Here is an 18,740-nt window from a genome sequence, read left to right as displayed (position 1 = left end):
AAGGATTGATATTCTGTATGCACACCTCCGCCACTTGAGTCACACCTCATTACTGGATGTACCTGCGTAGAACCAAGTAAACCATCAATTTTTTTATTGAAAAGTTCTACCTGATTAGAGACCATGGTAACTGAGTCGATGTTATAAACGCTGGCTGTTTTCGTTGGCTTTGTCCTCATAACTTGCCACTGATAGCTTTTCAGTGACATCTCCTCTATAAACTCATAGGCATCTTCATGTGTTTTATTATTGATGGTTCCGCCAGCAGCTGCGTCAACCATTTGCCGAGTCGAAGGATTCAGACTATTGTGAAATGTTTGTACTTGCAGCCAAAGTGGTAACCCATGGTGAGGGCACCTTCTCAGTAAGTCCTTGTATCTCTCCTATGCATCGTAAAGTGTTTCTAAATCCATCTGCACAAAAGAAGAGATATCATTATGTAATTTAGCCGTTTTAGCAGGCGAAAAATATTTTAGTTAAAATTTCTCGATCATTTTTTCCCAAGTAGTAATTGACCCTTGTGGTAATGAGTTCAACCATTATTTATCTTTGTTCCTCAATGAAAAAGGAAATAACCAAAGACGAATGGCATCATCAGAAATGCCATTGATTTTGAATGTATCGTAAAATTCCAGGAAATTTGCTAAGTGAGCATTGGGATCTTCATCCTGCAAACCATCAAACTGAACAAACTGTTGTATCATCTGAATAGTGTTAGGTTTTAATTCAAAAGTATTTACAGCTACAGCAGGTTTATCTATGCTAGATTCAGTTCCTGTTAGAGAAGGTTTAGCATAATCATACATAGTACGTGGAGCAGGATTTTGATTAGCCGCAATTGCAGGAGGTAGTTGATTGCCTTGGTTTTCAACCATCTCATCGGTTTGGAGTTGAGTATCGTCATCTTGCTCGTTTTTCGTGTATCGTAAGCTGCACCTTATTTCTCTTTGATTTATATAAACTGTACGATCGATTTCTTCGTCAAAAAGTAATGGTCCCGATGGGTTTCCTCTAGTCATAAACTATAAAAACCTGCCAAGAGAAAGAAAAAGTAAATTAATAAATAATAATAAAAAAAATTAAATTGCAAGAAAAATAAATGGCTCAAGTAAAAATAATTTAGCGTTCCTAATATTCTAGTTCCCTGGCAATGGCGCCAAAAACTTGATCATGTGATTCTTAACAAGCAATAAATATTTATAATGAAGATCAAACCTAGACTAACTATTATCACGACGAAAAGGCAAGCGTACCTATCAAACAATAGTATAGTAATGAGAAGACCGGAATATCGTACCCAAGGGAACCAGAAGTACTAGTAATAACTATATTTTTATTATTTAACCTAGAAATAAAGAGGGGTTGTTTATTAAACTAATTAACTAAACTAATTAGCTAACTAAACTAAAGCGAAGAGAAAATTTGGAAAAAGACTTGAAGAAAAGTAATTGATAAAGACGACACCCAAGGAGGAATCCACCTAGATTTCACTTGTTATCTGACTCTGAACTAGACGATTTATTCACTTGACTTGATCCGTGAGACTCCTTAACCTATATTATTATCTCTTTCGAGACTAATAACACCTAACCCTCAGTTGAATTAATCAAAATTTCTTTCTTAATTAAAACCCCTAAGGAAGCAGTAATCGATCTATGGAGTCCCATATTAGGTTTCACCCTAATCTGGCAAAATCTCGTAACCCTATTTCTAGGCATTCGATCAGCTCCACTTAATTATGCCAAATCTACTGTTAGACAGGGACTTTTGCTCCTCTTCGTTAGCACATCAAATCATGAATTAATACCCGGAATATTAACTCAATCATTAAGAACACATAACTAAGAACAAATCAAGTTTTACCATACAGTTCAGATAATAATAACAAGATCCATCATAGGTTTCAACCCCCTTAGGTATCTAAGGGGTTTAGTTCATAATAAAATAAGAGTACATATCAAAAGTATGAAAATAACAAAACATAAAGAAAAATCTAAAACCCCTGAAGGAATTCTGAGAGAGATCTTCAGTCTTGGAGTAACTATGGCTTTTGGGATGGATCGTCTGGCTTTCTTCAAGTAATTCCTGGCGTGTGGTTCTGTATTCTAGAAAAGTTCTGGAGGGGAGTGACCTTCTAAGTCATACTTAGGGTGTTTACATAGGCTTTGGATTGGCTTTCTTCTTCCCTAAGTATCCTTTTGCGTGTAAAATACAACACTTTAAAAAAGGGACACGCCCGTGTGCCACGACCGTGTGACGTGTTTTCCAGGCCATGTTCGATCCGTTAAATTGCACACGACTGTGTGGGTCAATGGCCAGACCGTGTGAATCATGAAAGCCTTGGTCGACACCCTCGAAAGACACGGGCGTGTGAGCAGCCCGTGTGGTAAGGCTTGGGCCGTGTCATCTTCCCGATTTCGTCCATTTTATCCCTTTTGGGGTCGTTTTTGGCTCCTTTTGACTCTTGGTGCTCTCCTGAGTACAAACATGAAATAACCGGATTAAGAGCACCAAAATTCACAAATCTAGTGATAAACATCCATAAATATGCTAAGTATTTGGGGTAAAAATATGTATAATTTGGCGTTTATCAAAGTTTAAACTCATTTACCATTTCCACCTTTTATCTTTATTTTAACTTATTAGCCTAAATCGAGCCTATCCAAATAGCTTTTATCCTTGTTTCTTTCTAACTGAACCTACCATCATAGACTTAGCCAACTTTGAACCCCATTTTATTAACATTAAGCCTACTAAACTGATTCAAACAATTTGACAATTAAGCCTACTAAACTGATTCAAACAATTTGACAATCTTGTGAACGACACTTCTCGAAGATGATTGGGCAATCTATGTGAACTCGACTCAATCACCTGAGCTGGATCACATCATTTGGTATCAGAGCTTGTAAATCGAGAAGTATGGACGTTTGTATTCAACTCGAAATAGGTTTGTAAAAAGAAAAAATTTGAATTAAAAAAATTTTAAGTTGTATTCAAATGTTCATATTGTAATCAGCAAATATTAGTGAAAAAAAAGAAATACAAAATTTTAAAAAATTGAATAAAAAAAGTGAAGTGTTGGAAGTTCTTGTTTTTCTTTTTTTGTAATTTTGATCATCAAGTGTTTGTTCTACTATCAACTACCCCTAACGCCACACTAAACTGAAATTTTTCTTTGTTTCAGCCTACCCTACACCCTCTTACGTTAAAACCCTTGAAACCCCTTGAAACCGACCCTTTAAGCAATAAATAAGCCTACAGAGATGAAATACGAAACTATGAGAAAGAGTTTGAGTGATAAAATGCATGAGTGTGTAAGTGCATTTGAGAGGAGAAAAAGCCTTAAAACGACTGCAAACACGAGCACAAGTGCAAAATCATTAATTTTCTTTTCGAGTGAATAGTGAGGTTTTTGTGGTGAGGATTTAAAAAAAATTCTTATCAATAGGCAAGGAATGAAGAATGAATGAGGACAAGGTTGAAACAACATCTCATGAGGAGGAGAGATCAAAGCCTGTTTGTGCTAGCAAGCTACTCATTGTCAAAAGAAGTGTAAGTATTCAAGGTTTGGAAATCGAGCAGCAACGGGAAAACATCTTCCATTCCCAGTGTCAAGTGAAAGGAAAGTTTTGTAGCTTGATTATCGATGGTGGAAGCTGTACCAATGTGGCAAGTACTATTATGGTGGAGCGACTTGGCCTGCTGACCACCAAGCATCTGAGCCCTTACAAGCTCCAATGGCTCAACGAAGGTGGTAAAATCAAGGTATCTAGACAAGTTCTCGTGACTTTTTCAATTGGCAAGTACGAGGATGAAGTGCTTCGTGATGTAGTACCCATGCACGCAGGACACTTGTTACTTGGAAGGCCTTTGCAATACAATCAAAAAGTCATCCATGATGGGTATACCAATAGGTATATGTTCTAGTATTTGAGGAAAAATTTCACCTTAGCCCCGTTGACACTAAAACAAGTTTTCGAGGATCAAATAAGAATGAAATCTTCTGTAAATCAATTGAAAGAAAAAGAAAAGAATGAAGTTGAAAAATAAAGAAAAGAAAACGAAAAAGAAAAGAAAAATGAGAAAAAGAAAGCAAAAATAGCAAAAGAAAGAGAAGAGAAAACGAGAGAGGAAAAAGAAGAAAAAGAAAAGGAAAAAGAAAAGAAAAGTTTGATTGCAAAAGAAAGAGAAGTTCTAAAAATATTTTTGACAAGACAAGCCATTCTTGTACTCATGTACAAGGAAAATCTTCTTAATAGTAACAAACTTCCCGAGGGTTTGCCTTCTTCTGTTTTGGCTCTTTTGCAGGATTTCCACAATGTGTTTTCAGAAGAGACCCCGAGTGGACTACCACCCCTTTACGGAATCGAGCATCAAATCAATTTTGTGCCCGGGGCTATTATTCCAAATCATCCCGACTATAGAATGAATCCCAAAGAGACCAAAGAATTACAAAGGCAAGTTAACAAATTGATGGAAAATGGCTATATTCAAGAAAGTCTTAGCCCCTGTGCTGTTCCAGTTCTATTGGTGCCTAACAAATATGGAACATGATGGATGTGTGTAGATTGTTGTGCTGTGAATAAAATTACCTTCAAATACCGGTATCCAATCCCTCGGCTAGACGATATGTTAGATGAACTAAGTGGAGCCAAACTATTCTTGAAAGTCGATCTAAAAAGCGGCTACCAGCAGATCCGTATGCGAGAAGGCGACGAGTGGAAAATGGCCTTCAAAACGAAGCACGGTTTGTATGAGTGGTTGCTCATGCTGTTTGGCTTAACCAACGCTCCTAGCATTTTTATGAGATTAATGAACCATGTTTTGAGACCCTTCATTGGTAAGTTCTATGTTTTTTTATTTCGATGATATTCTTACCTATAGTAAGACGTTAGAAGATCATGTGTTACATCTCAAATCTGTCCTTGAAACTTTACGTAAGGAAACATTATATGCTAATCTTAATAAATGTACTTTCTGTTCTGATAAAGTTATTTTCCTTGGTTTGTAGTTAGCTCGTAAGGCTTGGAAGTTGAACAAGAGAAAATAAAAGCTATCCAAGATCGGCCGAGACCTACAACTATTAGTCAAGTTCAAAGTTTCCATGACTTAGCTAGCTTTTATCGACTATTTGTGCCTAATTTCAACACCATCGCTGCTCCATTAACGAGCGTGATAAAAAAGAACTCTGCATTCCATTGAGAAGATGAGTAAGAGAAATCTTTTGTTGAAATTAAAAATTGTCTTATTAACGCACCTTTACTTGCTTTGCCTGATTTTACTAAGACCTTTGAACTCGAGTGTGATGCATCAGGTGTTGGGATAGGTGCTGTTCTAACCCAAGATGGGCGACCTATTGCCTACTTTAGCGAGAAGCTTAACGGAGCCCCACTTAATTATCCGGTTTATGATAAGGAGATGTAGGCATTAGTTTGGGCTCTCGATTCGTGGCAACACTATTGTGGCCAAAAGAGTTTGTGATCCATTTCGATCACGAACCGTTGATGTAATAGCCCGATTTAGACCCTAATCGAAATGGTGGTTTCGGGATCATGAATCTGAGTCAGAAAAATATTTAAAAAATTATTTTTTGTGTTTATTTTGTGTGAATTTATATATGTGAAATTTTTGTAATTTAATTTTATCGTTTGGGTGTCCGATTAAATAAAAGGACTTAATCGCGTAAAATGAAAATTTAAAGGTTAGTAGTAAAAGGGCCAAATAGTGGTTGTCTTTGTAATGTGGGGTGTTTATAATGAAATTATACCCTTGGATGTTTGCCTGGACACATTCGGCCATAGGAAGGTGAAGTATGAATGATATTGAACAAGGTTAAACAGGTAAATATGTAATAAAATGTTTATAATAAAACATAAGATTAAAATAAGCTATCATATTATTATGTTCATCCACCGAAATAAGAAATAAAAGAAAAGAAATAAGAGAAGCTAGGTTCGGCCATCTTTCTCAACTTGATTCAAGGTAAGTTCTAGCTCGATTTTTGATAATTTTTACGTTTTTGAGATCGTTGCTTCGAGTACTACAAAACCCATACTTTAATTTTTGATTTTGGTGAATATTTTGAGTTGTGCCACTGTTGAGAACTTGTGATTTTTTTTGTTTGATGATGAAATATGAAAGATATGTTTTAGATTAACATGTTTTGTATTGGAGTTTTTGATGATTTTGAGTAATTAGGACTAAATTGCAAAAATAATAATTTGAGGGACTAAAATGTGAAATAAATGAAATATATGGATTTTTATGAGAGTGGGTAAAATTCGGTCCAACATGGGTATCTTGAAATTTTGTATATTTTGTGTTTTGTGTAATAGGGACTAAATTGTAAAAAGTGTAAATATCATGGGAAAAATGGTAATTTGACCATTTATGTTTTTTCGGACTAAATTGAATGAAAATATGTTTGAATGAGCTTAGTTTGAATAAGTTTAGATCAAGAACCAAAGAAATCGGATTTGGATTAGGGGAAAACGAAAGTTGACTAGCTGCTCTGCTCTGTTTTATAATGTCTGATGTAAGTTTATAAGCAAATAGATGTGTTTAATTGTAGTTAAATGCTAGGGATACATGTTGTTATGAAATGTATGAATTTATATTTGTTATGGCCAAATGTGAAAAGTGTTGGTTACAACATTTTCGATTTCGTTTCAACCAAGTTACGATGTTCGGAAGCCCCGTATGAACCTTAGAAATAGTTAGGATACATATGTCATGACATAGGATTCCGATATATGTGTGCGAGTAAGACCATGGAATTGATATCTGATTTTGATATGTGTTTACGAGTAAGACCCTGTCAGGGATAGTGGCGTCGATATGTGACTACATGTAAGACCACGTCTGGGACGTTGGCATTGTACGACTTGTGTGATTATCCGAGTGTCCTATCCAATTCTGAATGGTTCATTGGGAAAAAGTATAATGAGTTCGAATGTGTAAAATGAACCATATGTCATGTATAAATTAAATTGTTATCTACTTGAGAAAAGGTAAGTAAAAATCTTGGCTATTTGTTACGAATCTTGTAAAGTGCAAATTAAGAAAATATGTGTATATGATATCTGTATTTGGTTTGGTGAATGAGTAGTAAGCATGTTATGAATAGTTCTTATGTACATGTGTATAAATGATGAGATATATATTCAGTTATATGGTTAATATATATGTATGGAATTATATTAAAACATGTGAGTTTTGTATTTGTGTATGTGAACTAGGTATATAAATAATAATCGGCCTTGAAGGTTAAATGATAATATGTTAATTTTGGCTTTATAAACATTCGGTCAAGGTGATAATATAAAGAAAATAATTATATATGTTTATATATACTTAATATATATATTGATGATTGGATCTAAATGTGAAAAGATAACTGGTTTAGTTTAGTTAATTTGATACCATCATTGGTTATTTATTTGCTCATGATTTACTAAGATGTGATAGCTTACTCTGTGTGTTATGTTACTCTGTTTTATAGATTTTGGAGTCAAGCTACAAGCTCAGGGACTGTCAGCCAAGTTCATCAGACTATCTACTGTTTTGGTGCCTTATAAGCTAAACTTAAATTATGGCATGTATAGGATGGTTTTGGAGTTAGTTATTTTGAAAATGTTTGTATATTAGCCATGCGAAAATGGCTTAACTACCTTGCTTGATCTTGGTTTCGATTTAGTTATGGTTAAAGTCTATTTTGGTCAAGATGTCGTATGCTATGAATAAGTAATAAGTATTATGAATAGATGATGTGTGTGGTAGGTGTTACACGCATTGAAAATGGCTTAATTATTATGCTTGAGTTTGGTTTTGATTAAATTATGGGTTGAGATCATTTTGATTTTCATGCTATGTGTTTTGGATGTGAGACATTTATGATATGTGTTTTAAGTATTGAAATTGATTAATGACCTTGTAAGTGGTACGAATGTATCAGCCTTAATAAATATATATATGGAATATTTGGTTAATTTGAGTGTGGTTCAATCTAAGATTAGATACTTATGTGAAGTTGATTTTAAATAATTAGATTCAATTATTAAATATGTTTGGTCACATGCTGAAAATAAAATAAGGTAGTTACTTGACTGGTAAATTGGTTCTTGATTATACTAGTATGCTTTGGTTTATAATGCGGTGAAGCTATATGTGTAGGTACATAATCTATTGGATATATATATAAGTAAATTGGTGTTGATCATGTGGTTCGGTTATTAAACATTAATAAGTGTGTAATATGTTATATCACATAATGATTTAGCAAATTGAAATATATGTCATTTATGTGAGATGTTTGGTATATGATTATTGAGTGAAGTAGAAGAATATGTTTGACTATGTGATTTATTAGTTAACCGAAATCAATAAATATGTATAAGAAAGTTTCAGATACTAATGGTACATTATTGGTAAGTTCTAGATAGTTATTTGAGTAGTGTAATTATTTGACTTGATATATATACATATATATATATGTACATATAAATTATTTTGATACATTTTGGATTACGTTTTATCCGAAATGAGTTGTGAATGACATAATTTATTTAGACTTAATATTTGATTAAACTGTAAGCTATGATGTGATTAAAATTATGATTTTTAATATATATATATATATATATATAGTGCATGATTATATGAAATTTAAAATGTTCAGTAATGCCTCTTAATCCTAATCTGGCGACGGATACGGGCTAAGGGTGTTACAGTTGAAGCATATCAAAGGTCAGCACAAGTTAAATAAGCGGCATGCTAAATGGGTCGAGTATCTTGAGTCGTTCCCCTATGTCATTAAGTATAAGAAAGGTAAAGATAATGTTGTAGCAGATGCCTTATCGATGAGGTATACATTATTGTCTACCCTTGAATCGAAATTGCTTGGTTTTCTTTCTTAAAGGATTTGAATGCTAACGATGTTGATTTTAGTGAGATTTACTCTGTCTGTGAGAATTCTGCCTTTGAGAACTTTTATAGGTTTGACGGGTTCTTATTCAAGGAAGGCAAGCTATGCGTTCCACAAAGTTTTGTCCGAGACTTGTGCATGAAGCGCATAATGGAGGTCTCATGGGACATTTCGGAGTTAGCAAGACCCTAGCAACACTTAATGAACACTTTTATTAGCCTAGGATGAGGCGGGACGTGGAACGAGTTTGCGAGCGATGCTTGACGTGTAAATGAGAAAAATCCAAAATTCAATCACATGGCTCTACACGCCCCTATCAATACCTGAAACTCCTTGGACGGATATATCCATGGACTTCATCCATGGATTGCCTAAAACGAAAACGGAGAAGATTCCATTTTTGTTGTTGTTGATCAGTTTTCTAAAATGTCACATTTTATTGCTTGTACGAAAACTGATGATGCCGTTCATATTTCTAATCTTTTCTTTAAGGACATCATTTGTTTACATGGAATTCCACGAACCATCATGTCAGATCGTGACGTAAAATTTCTTAGTCATTTTTGGAGATCTCTGTGGGGTAAACTTGGAACTAAATTACTGTTCTCAACTACATGTCACCCTCAAATAGACGAACAAATGAAAGTGGTCAACTGAGTTCTTTCCACACTTCTATGAGCTATAATTCAAAAGAATTTGTAATCGTGGGAAGATTGTTTGCCCCGTATTGAATTTGCCTATAATAGATCCGTTCATACGCCAACCAAACATTCACCTTTTGAAGTAGTCTATGGATTTAATCCATTAACTCCTTTAGATTTATTGCCCTTACCTAATAACCAATAAATTCATTCTGATGCTAGGAAAAAGGCTGATTATGTCAAGAAATTACATCAAAAGGTACGGGCTAATATAGAGGCAAGGACCAAGTCCTATGTGCAATGAGCAAACAAGGGACGAAAGAGAGTTATGTTCGAGCTCGGTTATTGGGTTTGGGTCCATATGCATAAGGAACATTTCCCAGCCCAACGGAGGTCCAAATTACTACCTCGAGGAGACGAACCCTTCCAAATTCTAGAATGCATTAATGAGAATTCCTATAAACTTGATTTACTGGGTGAATATAACATAAGTGCTAGTTTTAACGTGTCAGATTTGTCCCCTTTTGATGCAAATTCTGACTTAAGGACAAGTCACTTTGAAGAAGAGGGGATGATGCAAGCATGCCCGGGAGTTCAAAGAATCCAAGCCAAAAACTCCTTGAGCTTCCTAAGGGACCAATGACTCGAGCCTGAACTAAGTTATTTCGAGAAGCTGTTTCAGCAATGATCCTTCAAATTTAGGATGAAAACGAGCTTGACGATAAGGGAGTAGTTCAGGCTAACTCTATTAAGACTCCTTGCACCTTGGTGAAATCCAACTTTAGCTCACTTCGAGCTCACCAAGTTTAACCTAGCTCGGATCAGCTCACTTGAGCTTAATTCATCTCGATACGAGCTCAGCGAGCTCATTTCCATCCTTTTTATTTTAGCTCATTTAGTTACTGGAATAAATTATAGTTAATTTAGTTTGAGTTATTTAATTAATTTAGTTAAGTGTTAAATGTATCTTAAGCTATTTAATTTGTCCAAATACATTCGACATTAATAGGTCATAAGTAATTAAATTTGTCCTGATTACTATGGCCATTTAAGTTGTCCTTAGCTTATTTAATTTGTCTTAGCTCCTACAGCTTTTTAAAATTTCCTCAACTAAGACAAATTAATTGAACACATTAATGGTGCCTTAACTGAATTTTATTTGTTGTTTTTAGGTGACCATTCAGCTGAATTTAGCTAGGTACATGGATGGCATTAAAGGGAGATTTTAATCTGAATTAAAGTAAGCAGCCGATTTCTCTTCTCCAAAGTGGTTGTTCGTGTAATGAAAGAGACAAAGGAGTGTTCACACAAGGTTATTTAGCTTACATATTCTTTTCACACTTGGTTGCTGCCCATTTCTTCCTTTTCACACCTCTTGACTGATTGCCTTCAAGCGTTCACACAAGAGACTGTTTGTGCGCCCAAAGCTACCTTTAATTTGCTGCTGCTTGTTTGGCTACCCAAGAATGGAATTTAAAGCTGATTGTAAATGCTTTTGGCTACCCAACAATGAATCCTTCCAGCCTAAGTTTTTTAACTCATTTAATTAGCTGAATTGAGCTCTTAAACAAGCTGATTGTTGGAATTTTCCATGCTTAGAAGCTTCCAAAGACTCTTTGGTGATTTCAACAGTTTTTCAGCTCAATTAATGAAATTTAAGTTGCTTCTAAGGTATCCATTTGGCTGGAGGGTAGCTCAGCCTATAAATATGTAGTTCAATTCACTTTGAAAGGACTTTCGACAATTTGTTTAATGAAACTTTGTTTCTGTGAGGTTTACTTCCTCTCATATTTCGTACGAATCTCGAGTGACTTATCTAGCGTGCTAGTGATGTCAACCTAATCTTGTTTCTAGATTCTACTTTTCATCTGACCACCTTAAATGATATAAGATTTGGGGCGATGCTCGATATAGTATCGAATCTTTCTTGAAGTTTAAGTTCGTTTTCCATTTCCACCTTCTATCTTTACTTTAACTTATTAACCTAAACCGAGCCCATCCAAATAGCTTCTATCCTTGTTTCTTTCTAACTGAACCTACCATCATAGACTTAGTCAACTTTGAACCCCATTTTATTAACATTAAGCCTACTAAGCCGATTCAAACAATTTGACAATCTTGTGAACGACACTTCTCGAAGGCAATCGGGCAATCTATGTGAACTCGACTCAATCACCCGAGCTGAATCACATCACTGTCTTAAATAGGATCTTACACGAAATGAAATACGATACCAATGTCCCAGACATGGTCTTACACGTAAATCTCAAATCGATGCCAACGTCCTAGACGTGGTCTTACACGAAATCACATATTAGAAATCCTATGTCATGACATATGTATCCTAACTATTCCTATGGTTCGTACAGGGCTTCCAAACATCATCACATTATCGAAATTTTCTCAATTTCACTTATTCAATTACTACAACCATTCATCACAATTCAATATCATATAAACATAAATAAATCAATTCAAACACATTTATTTGTATATAGACTTACCTCGTACGGAAATGAAGACTTACCTCGTACGGAAATGAACGGTTATTCAACGACTTTCAACTCTCCCCGATCTAATTCTGTTTTCTTTGGTTCTTGATCTATATAAATTCAAATTTAACTTATTCAATCTCACATTCATTCAAATCAATCCATATACACATATTTAGGGCATTTTACAAATTAGCCCTTACATTTTCACATTTTAACACTTTAGTCCCTAATTCATAAAATCACAAAATACACATAATTTCTTTTCACACATGCTTAACCACATATAGAAAACACAAAAAATAATATTAAAATATTTTTCTAACTTAGATTTGTGGTCCTAAAACCACTATTCCAAATGGGGTCTAAACCGGGCTGTTACACACCTACTCCTCAACAAATCCCTATTGTTCATCAAGTTATAAATCCGATACGATTAAACAAGCCGCCAATAGATAAGATTTGTAAATATGGGGATGAAGTGTTTTGGGCTACTACTGATGATGATACTGAGAGGGCTGAGTTCTGGCTCGAAAATACGATTCGAGTATTCGATGAATTGTCTTGTACTCTTGATGCATGTATTAAATGTGCTATATCTTTGTTAAGAGACACCGCGTATCAATGGTGGAACACGTTGATATCTGTAAAAGAACGGGTTACTTGGGAGTTCTTTCAATCCTAATTCAGAAAGAATTACATCAGTCAAAGATTTCTTAGTCAAAAGCACAAAGATTTCTAGAATTAAAACAAGGCTGAATGACTATAACCGAGTACGAAAGAGAATTTTTACGGTTGAGTAAGTATGCCAGGGAATATGTTTCTACAGAGGAGCTTATGTGTAAGTGGTTCGTCGATGGGTTGAACGAAGATATAAAACTACTAGTCGAAATTCTAGAGTTGAAAGAATTTTTCGTTCTGGTTGAAAGGGCTTGTAAAGCCGAGGATCTTAGCAAAGAAAGGAGAAAAGCAGATTCAGAAGCTAGAGACTCGATAAAAAGATCAATGAGTAAATCGTATCAATCTTCCTCAAAGAAATCCAGAGATTCGTATGCTTGCCTAAATGCTTCAAAAAAATATTTGAATAGAGATTGTAGAAAACAATACACAGGTTCTAAAGCTCAAGCTACACCAGTATCGAGTGTTGGCAGTGTAAGAGACAACAAACCCGAGTGTCTATAGTATGGGAGACGACATTTTAGAGAATGATGGAATAAAAGTAATAAAGCTTGTTACAAATGTGGTTCTTTAGATCACATCATTAGAGATTGCCCTAAGCTAGACGAGAAAGATAAAGTTCAGAATGTGAGGCCAAGGAACATGTCGAATAGAGGTAGACCACCTAGAATTGCCGAAAATGTAAGTGGTAGTAGAGGGGCAACAAAGGATTCAACTGTGAGATCCGAGGTCAGAGCACCTGCTAGAGCCTACGCTATTTGCGTTCGCAAAGAAGCGTCATCTCCAGATGTTATCACTGGTACTTTCACTCTCTATGATACTAATGTGATTGCATTGATAGATCCAGGATCAACCCATTCTTATATATGTATGAATTTAGTATCTAGTAAGACTTTGCCTGTAGAGTCTACTGAATTTGTGATTAGAGTATCTAATCCCTTTAGAAAATGTGTTTTGGTTGACAAAGTCTACAAGAATTGTCCATTAATGAATCGGGATATTTATTTTTTAGCTAATCTAATGTTGTTTCCATTCGATGAATTTGATGTGATTTTGGGTATGGATTGGCAAATGATGCATAATGCTATAGTGAATTCTAGACGAAAGACAATTGAACTGAAATGTTAGAATAATGAAACTATTAGAATTGAATCTAATAATTTGAATAGTTTGCCAGTTGTGATCTCGTCTATGTTAGCTCAGAGATTTGTGAGAAAGGGGTGTGAACCTTATCTTGCTTATTTACTTGATACAAAAGTGATAGAAGCAAAGATTGAATTAGTACCAATTGTGCGCGAGTATCTAGATGTATTTCTTGAAGAGTTACCGAGTTTACCACCTATCAAAGAGGTTGAGTTTGGTATTGAATTAGTACAGGGAACAACGTCGATATCGATAGCTCCGTGTAGAATGACTCGACAGAGTTAAAAAGAATTAAAAGCTCAGTTGCAAGAGCTGACAAATAGAGGTTTTGCTAGACTGAGTTTCTCTCCTTGGGGTGCACAGTGTTATTTGTGAAAAAGAAAGATGGCACGATAAGAATGTGTATATACTACCGATAGTTCAACAAAGTGACGATCAAGAATAAATACCCTTTGCCACGAATAGATGATTTGTTTGATCAGTTAAAAGGGGCAACAGTGTTTTCAAAAATTGATTTGAGATCGGGTTATTACCAATTGCGAGTTAAAGACTCAGATGTGCCAAAGACTGCATTTAGAACAAGGTACAGACACTACAAATTTCTTGTTATGCCTTTCAGACTAACAAATGCACATGCTATTTTTATGGATTTGATGAATCAGATTTTTAGTCCGTACTTAGACCGATTCATAGTTGTGTTTTTTGATGACATTCTAATTTACTGTCGTAATGAATTTAGCATGCCGAGCATTTGAGAATCGTGTTACAAACTCTGAGAGATAAATAGTTGTTTGCGAAGTTCAGCAAATGTGAGTTTTGGTTATGAGAGGTTGGTTTTCTAGGACATATAGTTTCAGCAGCGGGTATCCAAGTTGGCCCGAGCAAAATTTCTACGATTATAGATTGGAAGCCTATGAGAAATGTATCTAAAGTCTGTAGTTTTCTATTATAGATGATTTCTGAAAGGTTTCTCGATGATTGTGACTCTGATGACACGATTGCTTCAAAAAGATGTTAAATTTGAGTGGTCAGAAAAGTGTCAGCAGAGCTTCGAGCAGTTGAAAGTATTATTGCAGAAGCACCAGTGTTAGTTTAGCTTGAGTCGGGTAAAGAATTTGTAGTTTTTAGTGATACATCATTAAATGGCCTGGGTTGTGTTTTGATGCAGGAAGGCAAAAGTGTAGCTTATGCCTCGGGACAGTTGAAGCCGTACAAAAAGAATTATCCGACGCATGATCTAGAGTTTGCCGCGATAGTGTTCGCATTGAAAATTTGGCGTCATTACTTGTTTGCTAAGAAATGTCATATTTATACCAACCACAAAAGCTTGAAATATCTGATGACTCAGAAAGATTTGAATTTGCGATAGCAGAGATGGTTAGAATTGCTAAATAATTATGAATTAGTGATTGACTATCATCCGGGGAAAACGAATGCAGTTGCTGATGCTTTGAGCTGAAAGTCCTTATTTGCTTTACGTGCTTTGTCTGGTGATGGTTCAATAGTAGTCGAGTTGAAAGCGAGACTATTATTTCTACAGCAGATTTGTGAGGCTGAAAAATTTGACAATGAATTGCAAGCAAAACGAGCTCAGTGTGAGTCGACTTCTGATTCAGAGTTTCAAATAAGGCCTGATGACTGTTTGATGTTTCATGATAGAATATGTGTACCAAGAAACTCTGAGCTCTTTCGGAAGATTCTAAATGAAGCACATAGTAGTTGTTTATTAGTACATCCAAGAACCACAAAAATGTATAACAATTTGAAATAGCTTTATTAGTGGCAAGGCATGAAATGAGATATCTTGAAATTTATTTCGAAATGTTTGATTTGTTAGCAAGTCAAAGCTAAGCATCAAGTGCCGTCAGGCTTATTACAACCTACTATGATTCCTGAGTATAAGTGGGATAGAGTAATAATGGATTTCGTATCGGGTTTTCCCTTAATCTTCTAAAAAGAAAAATGCAATATGGGTTGTTGTTAACATATTGACGAAATCAAATCATTTTATTCCAGTACATACAAATTTCTCTCTTGATAAATTAGCTGAGTTGTATATTTTTGAAGTGAGATTACATGGTGTTCCCTTATCTATTATTTCAGATAGAGATCCAAGATTTATTTCATGATTTTGGAAGAAATTGCAAGAAGCTTTGGGTTTAAAGCTGCATTTTAGCACTGTATTTCACCTGCAAATGGATGGTCAATCCGAACGAGTTATTCAGATACTAGAGGATATGTTATGTTGTTGCCTTCTTGAGTTTGAAGGTAGCTGGGAGAAATATCTACCGCTGATTGAATTCTCTTATAATAATAGCTTTCAATTGAGTATAAAGATAGCATCGTATGAAGTTCTATACGGTCATAATTTTCGAACACCATTGTACTCGAGTGAGCTCAGCAAAAATAAGATTCACAGGGTTGATCTGATCAGAGAGACTGAAGAAAAAGTGAAAGTAATTCGCAATAGTTTGAAAACAGTTTTGAATCGACAGAAATCATATGTAGACTTGGAACAGAAAGATATTGAGTTCCAGGTCAAGGATAAAGTGTTTTTGAAAGTGTTACCGTGGAAAAAGATATTGCGGTTTGGTCAAAAAGGGAAATTGAGTCCGCGATTCATCGGACCGTATGAGATTACTGAGCGAGTTGGGCTAGTGGCATATCGGCTGTCCTTACCATTTGAGTTAGAAAAGATACATAATTTGTTTCACGTATCGATGCTATGAATATATCGATCAGACCCTTCGCACGTTATTTATCCAACTAACATTAAGATACAGTCAGATTTATCATACATTAAAGAACTGATTCAAATTTTAGCTTATGAGATCAAAGAGCTGAGAAATAAGAGAATTGCATTAGTGAAAGTATTATGTCATCAGCAAGGGATATGGGAACCCGAGGATGTTATGTGAAAGCAATACCCAAACCTATTCACTAGTAAGATTTTCGAAGACGAAAATTCCTAGGGGAGAGTTGTAACATTCCGTTTTTGGTCAAATCAGAATAGTAGTTTTGGGACCAAAAATACAAAGTCAAAATATTTATTTTATTATCTTATTAAGGTATACAACATGATAGAATTATTGGGTGAAAGTTTCGTAAAGAAATTTTACCATTTGAGTGTTTAATTCGGTAAAATGGACTAAATCGCGTAAAGCATAAAATATGAGTTCTATAAGTTAAATGAACCAAATGACTATAAAAATGAAATGAATGAGTACTTGCATGGTAATTAGCCCATTAATAGCATTAATGGACGGTAATGGGCATGGATTATGTTATTTTTATATTTAATTATATAGATTAACATGGTAAAATGGTTATTATGGTTAATTAAATAAAACAAAACATGAAAATGCATGCAAGTGCTTATCTTCTCCACCGAAACTAAAGCTTGAGAAATCTATTAAGCAAGTTTGAATATTTGTTCACTTTGAAGGCTATATTAATGTATGGTTTTAGCTCGGTTTTTAATGATTTTTTACATTTTTGTAATCGTTGCAGCTCAATCTAGCTAGCCCGTACCTTTAATTTTGAAACTGTTAAAGATTTTGAGAGTTTGCATTGTTGAATCTATGTGTTCTTTGATGTTTAATGTTGAAATATGAAAGCTTGATGATAGTTTTACATGTTTTGTTAAGTGATTTTTGATGAAAATGCACAATAGGGATTAAATTGTGAAATATGCAAATTGAGTGGTTGAAAAGTGAATAAATGGAAGTTTTGGGTTGCTAGGGACTTATAAATAATTCGACCAAGCTTGGGTTTATTGAAATTATGTGAATTTTGTGTTTTGTGAAATAAGGATTAAATTGTTAAAAGTGTGAAAGTTTAGGGGCTAATGTACAAATAGGCCTAAATGTATGTTTTGGACTAAATTGAATGAATGGTCGATTAAATAAGCTAATTTTGAATTCATATGAATCAAGAAAGAATGAATTCTGGTTTAGATCATGGGAAAAGCAAGGTTATCGAATAGTCGACCTGATCCGTCAATTCTGAATACAAGGTAAGTTTGTATGTGATGATTACATTATAAATGTATGTTAAAATGCTTTAATACTGCATAAATTGTTAAAATGGGATTATGGATAATGTATTAATTGTGAAAATGACTCTACGAATGCATTTGATGGTAGAAACGAAAAGTAGGAAAGGTCGGTTGAACCTTAAGAATAGTTTTTGATACTATTGACATGTCAGTAAGTGATACGTAGAGTTGGCTTCGGGCCATGATATTAGCACTTCGGGTGTGTATTTTACCGATTTGGATTTAGGCCATGCATATCGGATGGTTGGCTTCGGGCCATGATAATAGTTTTTCAGATAAGTTACCTTGTTTTGGCTACGGGCCATGGTATAGGTACTTATCATACGAGACTCCTGAGTATCTAGTTTCTATTCCGAATGGTTCAACGGGTAAATGAATGATGTGGTTGAGAAAGAGGTTAGTACGCGGTGATATAGGTATGTGCAGAACCTATTCAAGTATTAAATAGTGAAAGTTTGATAAGTTGTATTTGATCATGTTTTAAGACATGATTATAAAGGTTTGTAGTTAATGTGTATATGGTTTTGTCATGTGTAATTGATTGATTTGCATTTATTCAATGAATTAAATTATTCACATATGAGCTTACTAAGCCATGAAGCTTACTTCATGTTATTTTTTTATGTTTTATAGCTAATCAAGCTAGCTCAGATCTTGGAGTCGTCGGGGACATCATAGCACTATCAAACATCTAAGTTGGTACTTTTGAATTATACATTTATGGTGGCATGTATAGGCTAGATGTGGTATTTTGGTTGTATTTATATTCATGGGATTTGGCTTGTAAATGATGTTAATATTGA

At 34.8% G+C, this 18,740-nt stretch overlaps 1 non-coding gene across 1 annotated transcript; it reads left to right on the top strand.

The window, feature by feature from the left end:
* Window positions 1-339: 339 nt before the first annotated feature.
* On the top strand, window positions 340-445 carry LOC128295957 (small nucleolar RNA R71). The gene has a single exon (XR_008286505.1). It is a non-coding gene; the product is annotated as a small nucleolar RNA R71 (small nucleolar RNA).
* Window positions 446-18,740: the final 18,295 nt, after the last annotated feature.

Source organism: Gossypium arboreum, chromosome 7 (assembly GCF_025698485.1).
Source record: "Gossypium arboreum isolate Shixiya-1 chromosome 7, ASM2569848v2, whole genome shotgun sequence".
Taxonomy (NCBI): Eukaryota; Viridiplantae; Streptophyta; class Magnoliopsida; order Malvales; family Malvaceae; genus Gossypium; species Gossypium arboreum.
Note: the sequence above shows the minus strand (reverse complement) of the source record. Positions and strands in the feature narration are given on the sequence as shown.